A 17,102-nucleotide genomic window follows, 5' to 3' on the forward strand; every position below is an offset into this window, starting at 1 on the left:
TCTCTGCGGTCTGTCCCCCGTCACTAGCAGGCCGACTTGTTCTTTGTCTCGGTGTCACAGCATCCTAGCAGCTGAAGCAGCGCCGGGCACTGGGCAGGTGTTCAGTAGGTAACTGATGAAGGAATGAACAGGTGGATGATAAATGAACCGAACACTTCCCCTGTCACACCCAACACCGTGCACGCTGCTGCCACCCGGCCAATTAACCCTCACAAAGCAGAGTAGCTGCTTTCCCTCTAAGGCCTGCTTTCCCTTTATAGAAGGGGGCCCTTCTATAGAGGCTCCAGTGCAAACCGTGCTGTGTGCACGGGACAAAGATGCGGCGAACAAACTCATCCGTGTGAATGAGGCTGTTCTGAGGATTGTGTTTTGCTGCATTTTCATGAAAGTGACATTTCAGATTCCCAATTCCCTTTCATCTGCTACATTTCTGTGTTTGCTTCTAAGGTTTAGTGTGATTTTTTTTTTTTTTTAACAGGAGAGGAAAGGTAGCAGAAGCAGTTTCTAGATTCATGATTAAACCAGCACCGATGGCAATAGCTAATGGCGATGAAGTACTTGCAACCTGCTGAGCACCATCCCAGGAACCTGACTCCAGTGCTCTCTAATCCCCGAAGCAGTGCCTGGGGCGCAGATTAGGACGCTAAGGCCTCAACCAGGCTTTGTGGTAGCTCAGAGCGGGCAATGGACACGCCTGGGCATCCTTGGGTAGAGTGCCAAGTCACCTCATTTTGCTTTTTTTAGGACATGAGGGTCATCCTGTAAAATGGGAAGGCAATGGGGCCTGTCGCCCTTGGAAGTTCCGCCTCATTTCCTGGCACCGGGGGAGTGATCCCAGTGTGCCGTGGCCCAGCCCTGGATTAGCCCCATTAGCAAATCAGGTGCAGAGAAGGCCCAGCCTTCCAGCAGCAGCCTCCCTGCTTCATCACATTCCCTCCCTCAGCGACGCCTGTAAGGGCTGGTTTCCACACCTGTCAGGTAGGCTGCCTGCCAGAGGGTTTTTCATGAGATGTCCTGGAATCAGTAGCTGAAGACTCAGTGCCTGACAGGGCAGACACTAAGAAACTGCAGTTGCCCTGAAATATGTTCCTATAACTGATTTGTTTTTTGGTCTCACTTATGCTCCTCTGTGGGGCCGTATTCCAGACATGCTGTGCCCCAGCCTCTAATGTGACAAGGTCCCTCCCTGGAGTAAAGATACAATGAGAGGAGCCCCTGGCCTGCACGCTGCCACAGGGCAAACACAGGCACAGCTCCCCATGGAGGACGGTCGGGCCTCCTGGGAGCCTATTTGGCAGGATAAGGACCCTCCAGGCTCATCTCAGCACTGTGTGGACAGAGCCCCCCAGGGAACCCCACACAAGAGAGCTGGATCCTGTTCCCGTCTGGCCCTGACGTTTATTCCCCAGATGACTGTGAGAACATGGGGAGAGAATAGTCAGCTCGTTCTAACAACCTCAGAAGCGAGAGGACCAACTTTCTCTCCACTTGAGAGCAGTCATCAGGAGCTGGGAATTCGCAAACGTCCTCTGCTAATTCACTTATGTGGCCTTAGGCAAGTCACTTAGCTCAGTTTCCTCTCCTGCAGGAGAGCAGTGGCCTGACTTGACTGACGTCTGCCCATTACAGCCAGCTGGGGACAGTTTTGTCAGCCAGACTCCGTTCCAGGCCTATTACATGAGAATCTGTGGGAGGCAGTCCCAGGTGATTCCCAGGCCCTTGGGGAGAAGGCTGGGGGTTGGGGATCCTGGAGGGGACGGCTCCTCCTCTCTTAGCTCTGACATCTGTGAAGTCCCAAGGCTCGCCACCTCCGACTCCCCACGCCCATCCTGTGTCAGCCACAGATTCTTGTTCTGACTCAAGGGTGGACGTGTTTAAGCTCTAAGCCCCCGAGAAGGAAACGGCTAGTCATTCTCTCATCCTGCTTCCATGGGTGTCTTCCAGGGACAGGCCCTGTGGGCGCAGATGGCTGTGGTGCCTCCCTCGGGGGCTGTGGGCCTCCAGGACGGTGTGGACAGGCCCTGAGGACATCCGAAGGCCTCTCAAGAGATGGTGATGGCAAAACTCTGTACTTAAGAGTTTTCGAAAGGAAGAATTCCTGCCAGGCATAAATTTTCCCCTCTGACACTAATGACCTTTCTGTTGTTAGAGACGATTGTCCGCATACAGGCATGAAACACGGCCCCGCTGCTCCCTCTCCGCTGGCTGAGAAGCAGGACACCTGCCAGCGCCCAAGTCCCCTCGCTTCGGTAGGAGTAGGGAATGGCACTGTTCTTCTTACTTCTTCATCCTTGCTGCTTTTCTTCTTTTGTTTCTTATCACTTCTGAGGCATTCTCATCTTCCTTCCTGCTCTTCTCTTCATTCTTCACACAATAATGTTTATTTAATTTTCCGTGTTCTCTTCCAGTCCAAAACGGGCTTGGTCCAGACCAAATGGAAATAAACATGATTAAGTCTGTTCTAGGCTGAGACGGATGGAGACAAAAATGGGTGCCAGATATTGCTGCGATGAGGCCATCTGGGGGCGGGCAGAGGGCACGAGGAGGCCCTGCTCCCTGTCGCTGGCACACGCGACCCCGAGGGAGGCAGGGACGTGATGATGTCCCAACAACCTCCAGTACGGCGCTTCTCAGACTGTGGCCCCTGGGCTGGCAGTGTCAGCATTGCAGGGGGAGCTGTTAGGCAAGTTTTCGGGGCACCTGGGTGGCTGAATGGTTTAGCATCTGCTTTGGCTCAGGATGTGATCCCCGGGTCCTGGGATCGAGTCCTGCAGGGAGTCTGCTTCTCCCTCTGCTTCTCCTTCTGCCTCTCCTTCTCCTTCCTTCTGTCTCTGCCTCTATGTCTCTCATGAATAAATAAAATCTTTTAAAAAAAGAAAAGAAAAGAAAAAGAGAATTCCTGAGTTCCATCCCCGGACCTACTGAGTCTGAAACTCTGTGGGTAGGGCCTGGGAATCTGCTTTCACAAGCTCCTGGTGATTCCAAAGCAGCATGATTTGAGATCCATGGTGTTCTGGTGCCTGGACAGCTTGCTGTCTATCACTAAGTGAAAGATTCGCTCAGTGCTCTGGACATGGGAGGCAGGGGGCCCAGGTGTCCGAGGGAGACCGTGTGGAGGCAAGGAGGAGGGGAGGCAGGAGATGCGGAAGTGTTTCCACAAGGACTGGCAGGGGGACGGAGGGGGCTGAACTAGGGAGCTAGGAAATGGGAAGAATTTGTTCAGAAGAGAATCCTTGCTCCCAGGTATGATCTCTAGACCATCTTAATAGAAGAACTCTAAGTAACTCGGCTAGGTTCTATTGCAAATGCTAAGTGGAGTAAGAACCACTTGGTTCCTAAATTGTTTCTGGGAAACTGAGAACACTGTTTCTTCCCCAAAAGCTCCAGGGAGTACCATAACAAACACACCTAATGGTGACAACAGTTAGCACTCAGTAAATGATGGCATTTTACTGTGGTGGCCTCCGATCTTTTTAAAGAAGATGTGGCTTAATTCCATCAAGGCGCCCACCCTCCCCCCCTCCCCCACCCCCACCCACCCACCCATGCAAATCCAACTGTTTACTGGGCTTTACACATTAACATAAATGGAGTCATTCTGCTGTTTGCTTTCTTCCCTCCGTGTTGTTTGGGTCTTTGTTGCCACCTGTGGATGCAGCTCACTCTCATTGCTGGGTGGTAGGTGCTCCGTCCTATGGTTCTCATCTACTGTGCATTTAAGTGAAGATCCCATTCAGTGTTTCCATGTGCTCAGGTGGGTGAAGGAATATCAGGAGTGGGAAATCACCTTTAAATATATAAAAGGAGGGCTCCCTGGGTGGCTCAGCGGTTTAGCGCCTGCCTTCAGCCCAGGGCATGACCCTGGGGTCCTAGGATCAGGTCCCGCATCAGGCTTCCTGCATGGAGCCTGCTTCTCCCTCTGCCTGTGTCTCTGCCTCTCTGCGTGCGCCTCTCATGAATAAATAAATAAAATCTTTTTTAAAAAACATATAAAATCATAAATATATAAAAGGAGAGTTTTTTTTTTCCTAATTTGTATGCAAACGTCTCCAGATATACAGCTGGGGCTACCTTGTCAGTTTTCAAAGAAAAGATTTCTTTGTCCATGAGCTCATTCTTTGCTTCTTTCACTCACCCAACCAACCATGGCTGAGCAGGTACCTTGGGTCAGGGAATGCGCTGGGTGCTGGGAACCAATGTGAGCCAAATCCCGGAGGTTTGTAGAGAATGCAGGGATGGAGGTGCCTCGGTGCTCTGCTTTTGTGTAGATGGGATGTGAGGGCTGCCCAGATGATTTTGCCTCATGGAGATGGTAGAGTGGAGGTCACCTGAATATTCTGGCCTTGGCAACTCCAATCTGGAAAAATGAAAGAGTCCGTCACATTCTGTCCACCTGTTTATAGTTGACCTAAAATCTGAGTGGCTCTACTAAAACAGACCCCCCACCACCACCAAAAATTGTCCCAAGTGTTAGAACTGACCAGGTCTGTGGATTCGGAAGACCTGTGCTTCCCATGGTGCTGGCCCCTGCCTGCCAACTGCTCTGTACTGAACTACTGCGTCTGTCCAGTCAGAGGCTCCAACTCAGTAACCCGAGGGCATTGTCACGTGATGAGTATTCTGAGGGGTCCACTATCACCAGACTCTGTGGGGGGCACTAAGGATACATCAGTGGCTCAGACAGACCCTGTCTCTGCCCAGGGAAGACCCGCAAGAGGAATACCACAATGCAGTGATGGGACCGGGGTAGGACCCTGGGGTCATCCAAGAGGCCCCAACCCAGTCGTGGAGGGACAGGAGAAACCCCAGACTGGGATGGGAAAGAGGAAGGAGTAGACCAGCCAGGATAGTTAAGTTCATGTGTCAACTTAACTAGGCTAAGGGATAGATGCCCAGATAGCTGGTGAAAACATAACCTCTGAGCATGTCTGGCAGGTGTTTCTGGAAGATGTTAGCATTTGAATTGGTGGACTGAGCAGAGCTGATGGCCCTCCCCAGTAGGCACAGGCATCACCCCCTGCCCCCCACCATGGGTACCCAGATAGAATAAAAAGGCAGAGGAGGGGGGTATTCATTCTCTCTTTGCTTGAGCTGCCATCCGTCTTCTCCCTCCCTCAGACATAGCTCCTGGTTCCTGGTATTTCCACCTCAGACTGGGCCTTACACCAAGTCCTATACTAAATGTCCTCTTAGGGCAGCCCGGGTGGCTCAGTGGTTTGGTGCCGCCTTTGACTCAGGGTGTAATCCAGGAGACCCGGGATCGAGTCCCATGTTGGGTGGGCTTCCTGCCTGGGACCTGCTTCTCCCTCTGCCTGTGTCTCTGCCCCTCTCTCTCTGTGTCTCTCATGAATAAATAAATAAAATCTTTAAAAAAAAAATGTCCTCTTAGACATATCCTTTTAGTTCTGTTTCTCTGGAGAACTGTGACTACTACACAGGCCAAGGTGGAGGACAAGGAGTCCCAGCATGAGCAAAGAGTCAGTGCAAGGGAGATCCTGGCCCAAGGATCTGAAAATATATCAGGGGTAAGGACCAAAGGAATAAGGGCTGAAGCTGTCCCAAGCCTCATCCCAAACTGGTCTCAGTTTGAGGCAGAAGAGTCCAAGAAAGGCAGATAAGCCAAGAAGCGGCATGAACCAATTTTCAGCTCATCCCCTACACTTACAGTTCCCTCTTGGGTGCTGTGATGGCATACAGGGGACTCATGCTGGGTTGCCTCTTGCATCTTTCAAATCTCTCTCCCCACTGACAGGAGCCAGGGGTTGGCTGGTGCGTGGAGTATCCCACCGTCTCCCAGGCGGAGACAGCCAGTGCTCAGCAAATGCATACCCCCAGACCTCAACACCCAAGCTTATTTATTAGGCCATCTCAGATTTGGTCACCCATTTGGTGACCTGACACCGAGCCTGTCTTTCTGCCTAGCTGGCAGGGGACTGATGGGCAGATGTGGCGGCAGACTCTGGACTGCAGACAATGGAGCCTTCAACCCCATGAGCAGGTTTGACGCCAAGTCTGGAATGAAAGGATGACTCTACTCAACTCACGCCCTCACCCAACAAACCAGTGGGATGGCAAGCTGTCTGGGCACCTCCGATGCCTTGGCGTCCGTCCCCTCCAGTATTTGATGGAGGTACTGGAGGCCACAAGTAGCAATGGTCAACTTTGCACTTCATTTGAAGCCCTTTTCTGGCTATGTTAGTGGCTCCGATGCCATCCATACTCCACTGGCTTGAAAACTATTGCACATCTCTGTTGCCCTTGCGGTGTGCCTGTGAACAAAAAAAACAGAGTGGTTTCAACGTCAGGACACAAGTTATCACATAAGGTAAAACTGCCACCGTAATTGTAAAAGTCCTGCTGGATAAAATAATCAAAGCTTCCAGGAAACAGCTTTTCTCCCCGAGGACAAAAGAACCCGTGGTCCATAGTGAGGCTTGGTGAAAGGCTCAGCTGCCAACTCAAAGAAATGGTTCCCTGCTGACTGCGAGTTTTGATCTTACTTATTGTTCTGTTCAGAAGCCTGGGTAGACAGAAGGAAGTTGCAGAAATGCCTTCGAACCCTCGGGGCCTGGGGAGGGGAATCTGTCCACCTGCACTGTAAACCCCACCTCGGTCCTGCCCAAAGATGGAATAAGAACCACCTCCAGGGGTGCTTGTACTTACTGACGCCGGTTGACATTTACTGGCCTCTCTCGCCGCCAAGATCCCCTTCCTCCACCTGCAAGACCAAAATTTCCTCTTCCTTACCTTCTCCCCTGGGCTGCCCCAGATGGAATGCAAAATGGGGAGTGATAGCAAAGGGGAAAACCCGGTCCCCTGGCCAGAAGCCTCTGCCGGCTTCCAGGTATTATCATCCAGATGAAATGCCTTCTCTTTCTTTGGGAAGTTCCCATTTCATGAAGTGAAGGGGGCCAAAGATTGTTCTGGATGGCACTGTGACCCCAAAGCTGGAGCCTGGGACGTGCAGGACCCCAAATCCAATACATAGAGGGGACTATGTGGCAGGTATGACTCTGGGGGGCGGGGGGGAATCGAAAAGGGGTAAGGGTGAGGGCAGTGTGTCAAGACCACAAGGCCGCCTGGACAGCCTTCTATCACAAGTACAGGGGCTGGCACTCCATTCATGATGACCACGCAGGGATACACACCCAGAATAGACTAGACTAGTGGCAGTAGGAAGGGGACAGAGGGGATCCCCAGGTGGCTCAGTGGTTTAGCACCTGCCTTCAGCCCAGGGCATGATCCTGGAGTCCTGGGATCAGGTCCTGCATCGGGCTCCCTGCATGGAGCCTGCTTCTCCCTCTGCCTGTGTCTCTGCCTGTCTCTCTGTGTGTGTATATCTCTCATGAATGAATAAATAAAATCTTTATTTTATATTTATTATATATAATATATATAATTATATTATTATAATTTTAAAAATTATAATAAAATTCAAAAAAAATTTTTAAAAAGGAAGGGGACAGAAAGGAGGCTGATGATTGCCATTGGAATTAGCACTGGCGTAGCTCTAACTTCCTGGTAAGGGAAGAAAAAAAAAAAAGGAAAACAGTGTGGTATGCAGCTCTTATTGTCTAATAAAAGAAAATATTCTTCAGGGAATTTTTTTTTTCCTGGCAACAAGTTCTTGGAAGAATTTATGTGACAGAATGCTCCAAGGGAACATCCTTGTGTTGGGAGGCAGGCCACCTAGTCTGGAGGGCCTTGGAAATTCCAGTCATGCACTTGGGAGGGGGACTGGGCTGTCTTGCTGGTCCAGTGTTGGAAGGCCCATCACAGGATGTTGCTCAGAATGAGGGAGGGAGCTGGGAAGACGACCCCCAGGGATTTGAGGTGGAGGCCGGGCGGTGACAAAGACCATATATACCTCATGACTTCACCATCTGTTCCATCATGCCTCAGTGAGAGGTCCAGTGTCTATCCTGAGAGACAACAAGAACATGTGGGTTTGCTCCCTGGAACTTTCTAGTCTCTTTAGGTTCTGGGTCAAGGCCGATAGAGTGGTGCTTTAAGGAAAGAAAGAGAGGGAGAGGGGGGAAAAGAGGGGAAAGAGAAGGGGAGGGAGAGGCAGAAATCTGGGAGGATAGAGAACAGGACAGAGGTCAATGAAATGTGTGTCAGGCCAAGGCTGCGATGAGGAGTTCTGCTTTCTCTGCTGTCTGGTTTAGGGCCTCATAAAGTAAAAAACTGACCACCAGGGTGGTCATGGAAAATTGACTAAATGGGATCTTGGGAGCTGGCCTCCATGACACTGACGGTCCACGGAAGTTCCAGGTTGCCATGTTGGTAGAGTGAGGCAAGACAAAGCGTTGTGGCCAAGTATTCCCTAAGGGCGTCTGTGAAGAGCTGGAGGCACAGCTTGGGCTGAGGTGAGATTTGTGACAGCTACGTGTGATTCTGTGTGTGACTTGCCCTTGTTTCCTAAACAAAGCCACCGCCACATACAGAGTAAAGTCTGACAAATCTGTGGGGAGGAGAGGAGAGAAAACTCAGGGGTCAAAGAGCAAGTTAAGTGTCTGTCTATCCCACGAATGAGAGAGGAGGGGAATGGATCTCAAGGTGGCACCCTGAAGGCTGAAGTAAGGAACCTACGTGCAGCTTCCACCTGGCCGGGATGTCTGAGGACAGGAAGGTCAGCTTGGCTTCTCTGTTCTCCGACTTCTCTAGCCACCAGTGAAGCTCAAGGGTGCTCCCCACCAAGGCTCCCCTGTGCTCCAAGGGTCTTGGTCCCTGAGTGGGGCCTCCTGCCTGGGCATTGGCTGGGTGTGGAGTGGAGGAGCTGTCTGTACAACTTGAAGTGAGCCCACCTTCCACCTCACGCTCACACCTCCAGAGCTGTGAGTCAGCCCCCTGCACCAGGGGCGAGCGTACTAGTAAATCCTTCCAGCAGCCTCCACAGAGCCCTCGCTCTACCATGTCAGCACAACCCAACCAGCTGCCCAGGACTGGACAGGACTCAGCGTGGCTGAGGAGACAGCACCCTGGAAGAAACAAAGATGCTTCAGAAAACAGAAAAGGCATCTTAAAAGATGCCTAATTTGTCTCATTTGAGGTTTTAGAAAGATGCTCTGTCCAAAACCAACCAACCAACTTGCAAGAGTCAACATCTTCACAGACACTGAAAGAATAGATACTTTGGTCACACTTACAATGAGTTATAAAATCTCTTATGCTGGGTCTTCCCTGCTCTTGTGTACCCTCCTCCTTCTGGACTGAACTTATAAAAATATATAAATTTGAAAGTTGATTTAAAATGTTCCATATATTGGGCAGTCTGGGTGGCTCAGCAGTTTAGCGCCGCCTTTGGCCCAGAGCATGATCCTGGAGACCCCAGGATCGAGTCCCATGTCCGGCTCCCTGCATGAAGCCTGCTTCTCCCTCTGCCTGTCTCTGCCCTCCCCCCCACCCCCCGTGTGTGTGTTTCTCATGAATAAATAAATAAAATCTTTCAAAAAAATAAAAATAATTTAAAATAAATAAAAAATAAATGTTCGATATATGAACCACACTGCCTGTTACGTTAGCATGAGTAGGGAATTAATTTTTCTATATTTTCATTTTTGAAGTTTTACAGACGATTGCAAGTGTTATAGAAAAAATATGTTTTAGTTCTCCTCGAGATAACGTCTTATAGAAACTTCTGAATTTTCACCAGACAATATGCCCCAGGGTTTGGGCTTGCTGTTGGTCTCTACGGCTGAGCCTCGTCCTTGAAGTAGCCATGACTCAGCTTATTCAAAATAAATTTTAATGTAGTTCTCCTCTTCAAAGATTCAAAACTCACCCTCAGCACACACGCTGTGACTGTTGTGTCACCTCCGTAACATCTGCTCAGTGATGTCCCAATTCTACTGACTCATGGGGGAACCACAGGCTGCAAATGGCCACAGAACTCGCACACGTGGGGTGGGCGGCACGTCACCTGCACTGTGACTCAGCAGCCAACAGATGCCATCATGGGAGAGCAGAAAAAAGACAAAAGGGCAGCCTGTCCATGACAACACACAATGATATGTTTGCTTTATGATTCTAGTGCATGCTACTGGTCAGGTGTGAATTGTAGAACTCTCCAATGAAGTCAGGTAAAATGGAAATAGTTGCTTCTTGGGGCAGGCAGAGGTCCCAGTTAGTCTGGAAAAGGCAGAAGCAGCTGCATGTTCTAGAGTTCTTGGTCAGGACCCGCATGCTATCTGGGGGTCTTGTTGGCCCAGAGAAGACCCTCCTCCACACACGTACTGAGCACCCCCATGGTTGTGTCTGCACCTACCCACCAGAGTTCCTCCTGCCACAAGCACTAGGATCACTTGAGACTGTGCCAAAAGGGAAGTCTCAGCCAGGAACCTAACTGTTCTGTGCCCCTTCTCAAGCTTTCCCAGGATCCTGCTCTACCAATAGTCCTCCTTCCTGCTTAGAAAACAAACAGCCCATAAGGTGAGGGAACTGGGAGTCTGCCATCTCAAGCCATGGCAAAGCAGAATTGACTAGAAGTCTGAGCTCTGCTACATCTTAAAGACCAGGGCGATCTGAGTTCCAGGGAATCCTGTCTGTGTGTCATCATGACCACAGTTAGGGGAGGAAGAACATTTGGCACAGTTTATCTTTTGAATACACCCAGAGGTGACCATGCCCTTGTAACTGATGTGGTGGCCCAGTCTTTCAGTGGATCACCTTCCAAGAATGAGGGCGTTGGCCTTTGGGGAAGGGTAGAAAGCCCGGACATCAGTTATGTGCCATGCCCAGCAGACTCTCTGGCAGCTCTGAAGAATGCCTGGTCTGGAGAGAGAGTAAGAGGCTCAGGGGCTCAGGGACAGGTGACAGGCGGTGTTGGCAACTGTCAGCAAGGCTGGGAAATCAGGCCCGGCCCTCCGAATGTAAGCTTTCTCTTTCTTTTTTTCCTTTCAGATTTATTTATTTATTTGACAGAAAGAGCATCCACACGCAAGCAGAGGGAGCAGCAGAGGGAGAGAGAAGCAGACTCCCCATTGAGCAGGGAACCCAATGCGAGGCTTGACCCAGGATCTGACCCTGAGATCATGACCTGAGCCAAAGGCAGATGCCACCAAAGCACTCCTGGACGTAAGCTTTTTCTTCTTTAAAAAATATTTTATTTATTTATTTATTTATTTATTTATTTATTTATTTATTTATTTATTTGACAGAAAGAGCACATGAGTGGTGGGGAGAGACAGAGGGAGAAGCAGACTCCTCGCTGAGCATGGATCCCTAAGCCTGGCTCTATTCTAGATCCTGGGATCAGGACCTGAGTCAAGGCAGATGCTCAAATGACTGAGCCACCCAGGTGCCCCTGGAAATGAGCTTTTGCACTAAGCTTTGAAAGTTGACTCTGAAGCTTCCCAGATTGAATCATTTTCCTTCTGTCTTTCCCTCAATTTCAGGGTTTCTTTACCTGGTCCTTCAGCAGCCCAGGCACTCAATACTATTCTCTGATATCTAAAGCCTCTTGTTCTCTGTTCCACCTGGACCTCCCTCCTTTGCACCATCTCTATGTCTCCCTCTAGAGCAACATCCCGCATCTCCACACTAAGAGAACTTGCCTTCTAGGGCCCCCACTGCTTAGTTATTGGGGTCATGACTTCTAAGAATCAGATGACTGTCGTCTCTGGAAAAATGCGCTAAAATAAAAACAAAACAAATATACAATTTTAGAACAATGAAGGCATTTGAATCTAGGTTAGGAGCCTCTGGATGCATTAGCCTCTGGCCTGTGTACATAATACTAATTCTCCACATCCACATGAGCTTCCTAGCAACAAGTGGGAATGAGCCCTCTGATCAGTCCCTCATTAGGAAGGATCTTTCTTGAGCTTGACCTACTTTTTTGAGAATCTAATGAGAGCCATGGATTCCCCCCCCCCATAAAATGCATCTAAATGCAATCTCCTGGGGCACCTGGGTGGCTCAGTGGTTGAACCTCTGCCTTTGGCTCAGGTCCTGATCCTGGGATCCTAGGATCAAGTCCCATGTCAGGCTCCTCGCAGGAAGCCTGCTTCTCCCTCTGTCTATGTCTCTGTCTCTCTGTGTCTCTCATGAATGAATAATAAAATATTTTTTTAAATAAATAAATAAATAAATAAATAAAATCTCCTAATGCATCTAAAATCTAGCATTCATTTCTTAGAAGTTTCAGATTCCTCCTGAAACTCATTCATAAATATCCAACTCTGCTTCTGTTGACATTCAATTAATTGTGAGTCTAAGCACCCCATACTCTGATCCCTCTATTTAAATGGTTCCTCCTCGGAACACCTGGGTGACTCAGCAGTTGAGCGTCTGCCTTGGGCTCAGGGCATGATCCTGGAGTCCCGGGATCGAGTCCCACATCAGGCTTCCTGCATGGAGCCTGCTTCTCCCTCTGCCTATGTCTCTGCTCTCTCTCTCTCTCTCTGTGTCTCTTATGAATAAATAAAATCTTTAAAAAAAATAAAATAAAATAAATGGTTCCTCCTCCACGGGGTCTTCCCTAAACCTCCAGCTAGAAAACCCTTTCCTTTCACTGGGTCTCTCTCCTCACTCTGTGAGGTCAAGCCATGGGTTCCCAGTACTCCTTGCCATAGTACCTGGAGATAGGGTCAACATTATGAGGCTGTTCAGTACACTGGACATTTGGGTCTCTCCCACCCAAGTGTTAAAGCAGGTTGAGCAGTACATGAGTTGGTTGAGTATAAGTTTGCTTATTGGATCAGAAATGTAATAGAACCTTAAGAGAAGGGAAACTAATAAAATCCCGTGTGAGGGGTACCTAAAAGAGTGAGAGTTTTTAATCAGTGAAAATAGTGCCTGAGAGGACATATGTATATATAATATCAAGGAAATCATGAAAGTTTATCAATAGCACACACTGGGATTTGCTTACCAAAACTGAAAATACTGAAATTAAGAACGCCTGCAAAAATTGAGAGAGACAGCATGTTCTATTGGCTTTAACACTAATTTATGTAGTGGGTAAGGGAAACATATGGCCCTCATTATCCTGAGAGGTTATGTAAGTCACAGACACAAATAGGTTCAAGAAAGGTTTAGAGATTGCTGAAAGGAATTAAAGAAGCCCTAAATAAATGTAAAGGCATGCTGTGTTCACTCATGGGTTAGACTTAATGTTGTTAAAATGGCAATACTACCCAAAACAATCTACAGATTCAATGCAGTACCTACCAAAATGTCAACAACCCTCTTTTTGTAGAAATGAAGAACCCTATTCCCAAAATCATAGAGAATGTCAAAGGGCCCCACATATTCAAAAGAATCTTGAAAAAGAAAAACAAAGTCTCCTTATTTACAGCCAACATATGGATGCAGTCCACATGTCCATTGATAAATAAATGGATAAAGAAGGTATGGTATACATATACAATGGACTATTACTCAGCCATAAAAATGAATGAAATCTTGCCATTTACAACACCATGGATAAACCTAGAGGGTATTATGCTGAGCGAAATATGTCAGAGAAAAACAGATATTGTAGGATTTCATTTATGTGTGGAATCTAAAAAACAAAACAAATGTACAAATGAAACAAACTGGAAGCAGATTCAGAAGCCGGAAACAAACTGGTGGTTACCAGGGAGGGGACGATTTGGAGGATGAGTGAAATAGGTGAAGGGGATTCAGAGGCACAAACATTCATTTATAAAATAAGTCCTAAGGAAAATTATAATGTACAGCATAGGGAATATAGCCAATAATATTATAAAAACCTTGACAGAGTTTTATGGGAATCATTTTGTTGTGTGTAAAAATATCGAATCACTGATATTTACCTGAAACTAATAGGAAACTACGTATCATTTATACTTTAAATAAATGAATAGAAAAACAAAATTAGAGAACTTGCACTTCTTGATTTCAAAACTTACTACAAAGCTACAGTAATCCAAATGGTATGGTACTGGCATATGAATAGACACATAGGTCGACAAAACAGAACTGAGAGTCCAGAAATAAACCCACACATCTATGGCCAATTGACTTTTGACAAGACTGCCAAGTCCATTCAGTGGGGAAAATATAATCTCTTCCATAAATGGTGCTGGGACAAGTGGATTTCCACAGGCAAAAGAACAAAGTTGAACCTCTACTTTATACCATATGCAGAAATTAACTCAAAATGGATCAATGACTTTAATATAAAAGCTAAAACCATAAAATTCTTAGAAGAAAACACAGACATAAACCTTCATGATGTCCTTTTGGCAACAGATTATTGGATTTGACAACAAAGGCATAAACAACAAAAGAAAAATATGGTTAGATTGGACTTCATAAAAATTAAAAACTTTTGTGCATTGAAGGACATAATTTTTTTTAAGATTTTATTTTTAAGCAATCTCTACACCCAACTTGGGGCTTGAACTCAGCCCAGATCATGCTCCACCGACTGAGCCAGCCCCAGGGGCCCCAAAGGCATGATTAAGAAAGTAAAAAGACAACCAAGAGAATAAGAGAAAATATTTAACAAATCACATATATGATAAGGATTTAATAACCAGAATAGATAAACTACTCCAACTCAACAACAAAAAGGCAAACTCAGTTTAAAAATGTACAAAGGGTCGGGGCTCCCTGGGTGGCTCAGTGGTTTAGTGCCTGCCTTCGGCCCAGGGCCTGATCCTGGAGTCCGCGGATTAAGTCCCACATCAGGCTCCTTGCATGGAGCCTGCTTCTCCCTCTGCCTGTGCCTCTGGTTCTCTCTCTCTCTCTCTCTCTCTCTCTCTCTGTGTCTATCATGAATAAATAAATAACATCTTTTTTTTTTTTTAATGTACAAAAGGTCTGAATAGACATTTCTCAAAAAAAGATATACAAATGGCCACTAAGCACCTGAAAAGATGTTCACCATCATTAGTTAGGGAAATGCAAATCAAAACCACAGTGACGAAGGCTTTGGCCTTGGCAACCACAGCCTGGCCCAATGTGGTTCGAGATGCTACCCGGGATCGACGTCATGGCCAAGTGCTTGCTCATCCCCAGCATAAGCGACTGCACATATCTACAGATTCACTAATGGGGGCAAGGAAAAAAGATTTGCCAATTACTCATGTCAGTGGAGTTTGATGGAAAGTGGTGCGTCTGTGGAGTTAATCGTTACCATGTGTCAAGGGGTTTGGAGAATATCGATCAAAGAAGCATTTTCCTGATTGATGAAAAATAACTCAGTTATGCTCATCTACCCCTTCTGGAAGGTTATGCACTGTATTAATGTACTGCATAATAAAACCAACAAAAAAAGTAAAAACCAAGCCAAACAAGAACCACAGTGACATGCTACTTCATCCCCGAGTGTTGGAAAGGATGTACTGACATTTGAACTCTTGTGTACCGCTGATGGGAAGGTAAAATGAGGCAGCTGCTGTGGAAAACAGTTTGGTGATCCCTCAAAATGCTAAGCATGAAGTTACCATATGACTCAGCAAATTCCAGTCCGAGGCGTGAATCCAAAAGAATTGAAAACAGAGGCTCAAACAGATACTTGTACACCACTGTTCCTTGAGGCATTATTAGCAAAAGCTAAGACGTGGGCGCGCCCGAGATGTCCATCAACAGATGTCTAGAGGAGGGAAGTGTGGTCTCTACACGCCACGGAATATCATGCAGCCGTACAAAGGGATGAAGCGCTGGCACAGGCTACGGCGCGAACGGGCCTCAGGAACACGGTGCTAATTGAAACAGACACCAGAGGACAGACACTGTGTGCTTCCCCTCGGCTGGGTGCCTCGCCCAGGAAAGTCCTGAGAGACAAAGTAGAATGGTGGTCACCGGGGCTGGGGTGGGGGGCAGTGGGGAGCTATCGTTAATGGGGACAGTTTCCATTTGAGGTGATGAAGACGCTTTGGAAATAGATAAGGCGATGGTTGCACCACGTTGTGAAAGTGCTGAAAGCCACTGAGGTGTACACTTTTTTTTTTTTTTTTTTTAAATAAGAACGATAGAGGGGCACTTGGGGCTCAGTGAAGCTACCTTTGCCTCAGGGCATGATCTCAGGGTCCTGGGATCGAGTCCCCCCCCCCCCATCGGGCTCCCCCCAGGGGGCCTGCTTCTCCCTCTGCCTGTGTCTCTGCCTCTCTCTGTGTGTCTCTCATGAATAAATAAATAAAATCTTAAAAAAAAAAAAAAGATGGAGAGAAACATATGTGGGTTATAATCTCATCACAGATCATCAGGAACATAATAGGATGAACCACCGGGCTCTGCAGGCCACTGACTGTCCCGGAGCCTCATTCCTCACCTTGTGGGACACGGTGTTCCCGAGTGGGGGGCCCTCTCCTCGGCCGTGGAGGCGCCCCTGCGATCCCTACGACGAGGGTGACGGTGAGCCTTGGGGTGCCAACAGGATGGCAGCTGGAGACATTCCTCAGGCAAAACAGAAAGGCCACGTCCGTTGCGGCCAATCCAGAGCTGCTGGCCACGGGGCGCTTTGGAGCAGCAGGTGTCTCTCAGGAGCAGTATCCTCCAGGCATCAAATATTCACCCTTTCAGAGGAGCAACAACAACAAAAGAAACCACAGCCTATTAATTGACTAGTAAGAAAGAAACACTCTTACACACACACACACACACACACACACGCGCGCGCACACACAGAGCCTTGCCCAAAAGAGACACTTACAGGCACTAGCAGTGACTCCCCGCTCCAGAAGGAGCACCGTTTGGCTTGCTTTCAGTCCAGAGCCCCTCGTCCCTTTCTCCACTGACACAAACACCCTGGCTGCCATCAGGGACTCCTTGGAGTTTTAAGGTAGCTCACCGGAAGCTAAGCAGCGTCCACCCTGGTGGTATCAGGACTTCATCATGGCAAGAAAGAGACTCGAGCTAGCTCAAATGAAAGAATGCAGTGGATGGGGACGACGAGGGGCTCAGGAGTCAGGGGCTGTGGGGGGCCAGGACTGCTCCAGGGGTGCTGGGAAAGCAGGAAGTACAGCCTGGCTTGGCAGAGGGGGCCGTCTGTCCCATGTGTCAGCTGGATCCGCCGACCCTTCTTCCTGCTTTACTCATTGTAGATGCCACCCCTGAGGAGGGCCTTCAAACCAGGATTAGGTCACATCCCCTTCTGTGACCAGCCCAGGGCGAGGAGAGCAAGGTTC

The 17,102-nt window shown here is 48.2% G+C and overlaps 1 pseudogene across 1 annotated transcript in view; it reads left to right on the forward strand.

Moving 5' to 3' along the window:
- The window catches only part of LOC144280868 (NADH dehydrogenase [ubiquinone] 1 alpha subcomplex subunit 1 pseudogene), a 220,776-nt pseudogene extending 203,967 nt beyond the window's left edge, over window positions 1-16,809 (forward strand). The window contains exons 7-8 of the transcript XR_013349298.1: window positions 10,903-11,076; window positions 14,792-16,809. The product of XR_013349298.1 is annotated as an NADH dehydrogenase [ubiquinone] 1 alpha subcomplex subunit 1 pseudogene (transcript). The remainder of the gene's footprint in view (window positions 1-10,902; window positions 11,077-14,791) is intronic.
- Window positions 16,810-17,102: the final 293 nt, after the last annotated feature.

Source organism: Canis aureus, chromosome 12 (genome assembly GCF_053574225.1).
Source record: "Canis aureus isolate CA01 chromosome 12, VMU_Caureus_v.1.0, whole genome shotgun sequence".
Taxonomy (NCBI): domain Eukaryota; kingdom Metazoa; phylum Chordata; class Mammalia; order Carnivora; family Canidae; genus Canis; species Canis aureus.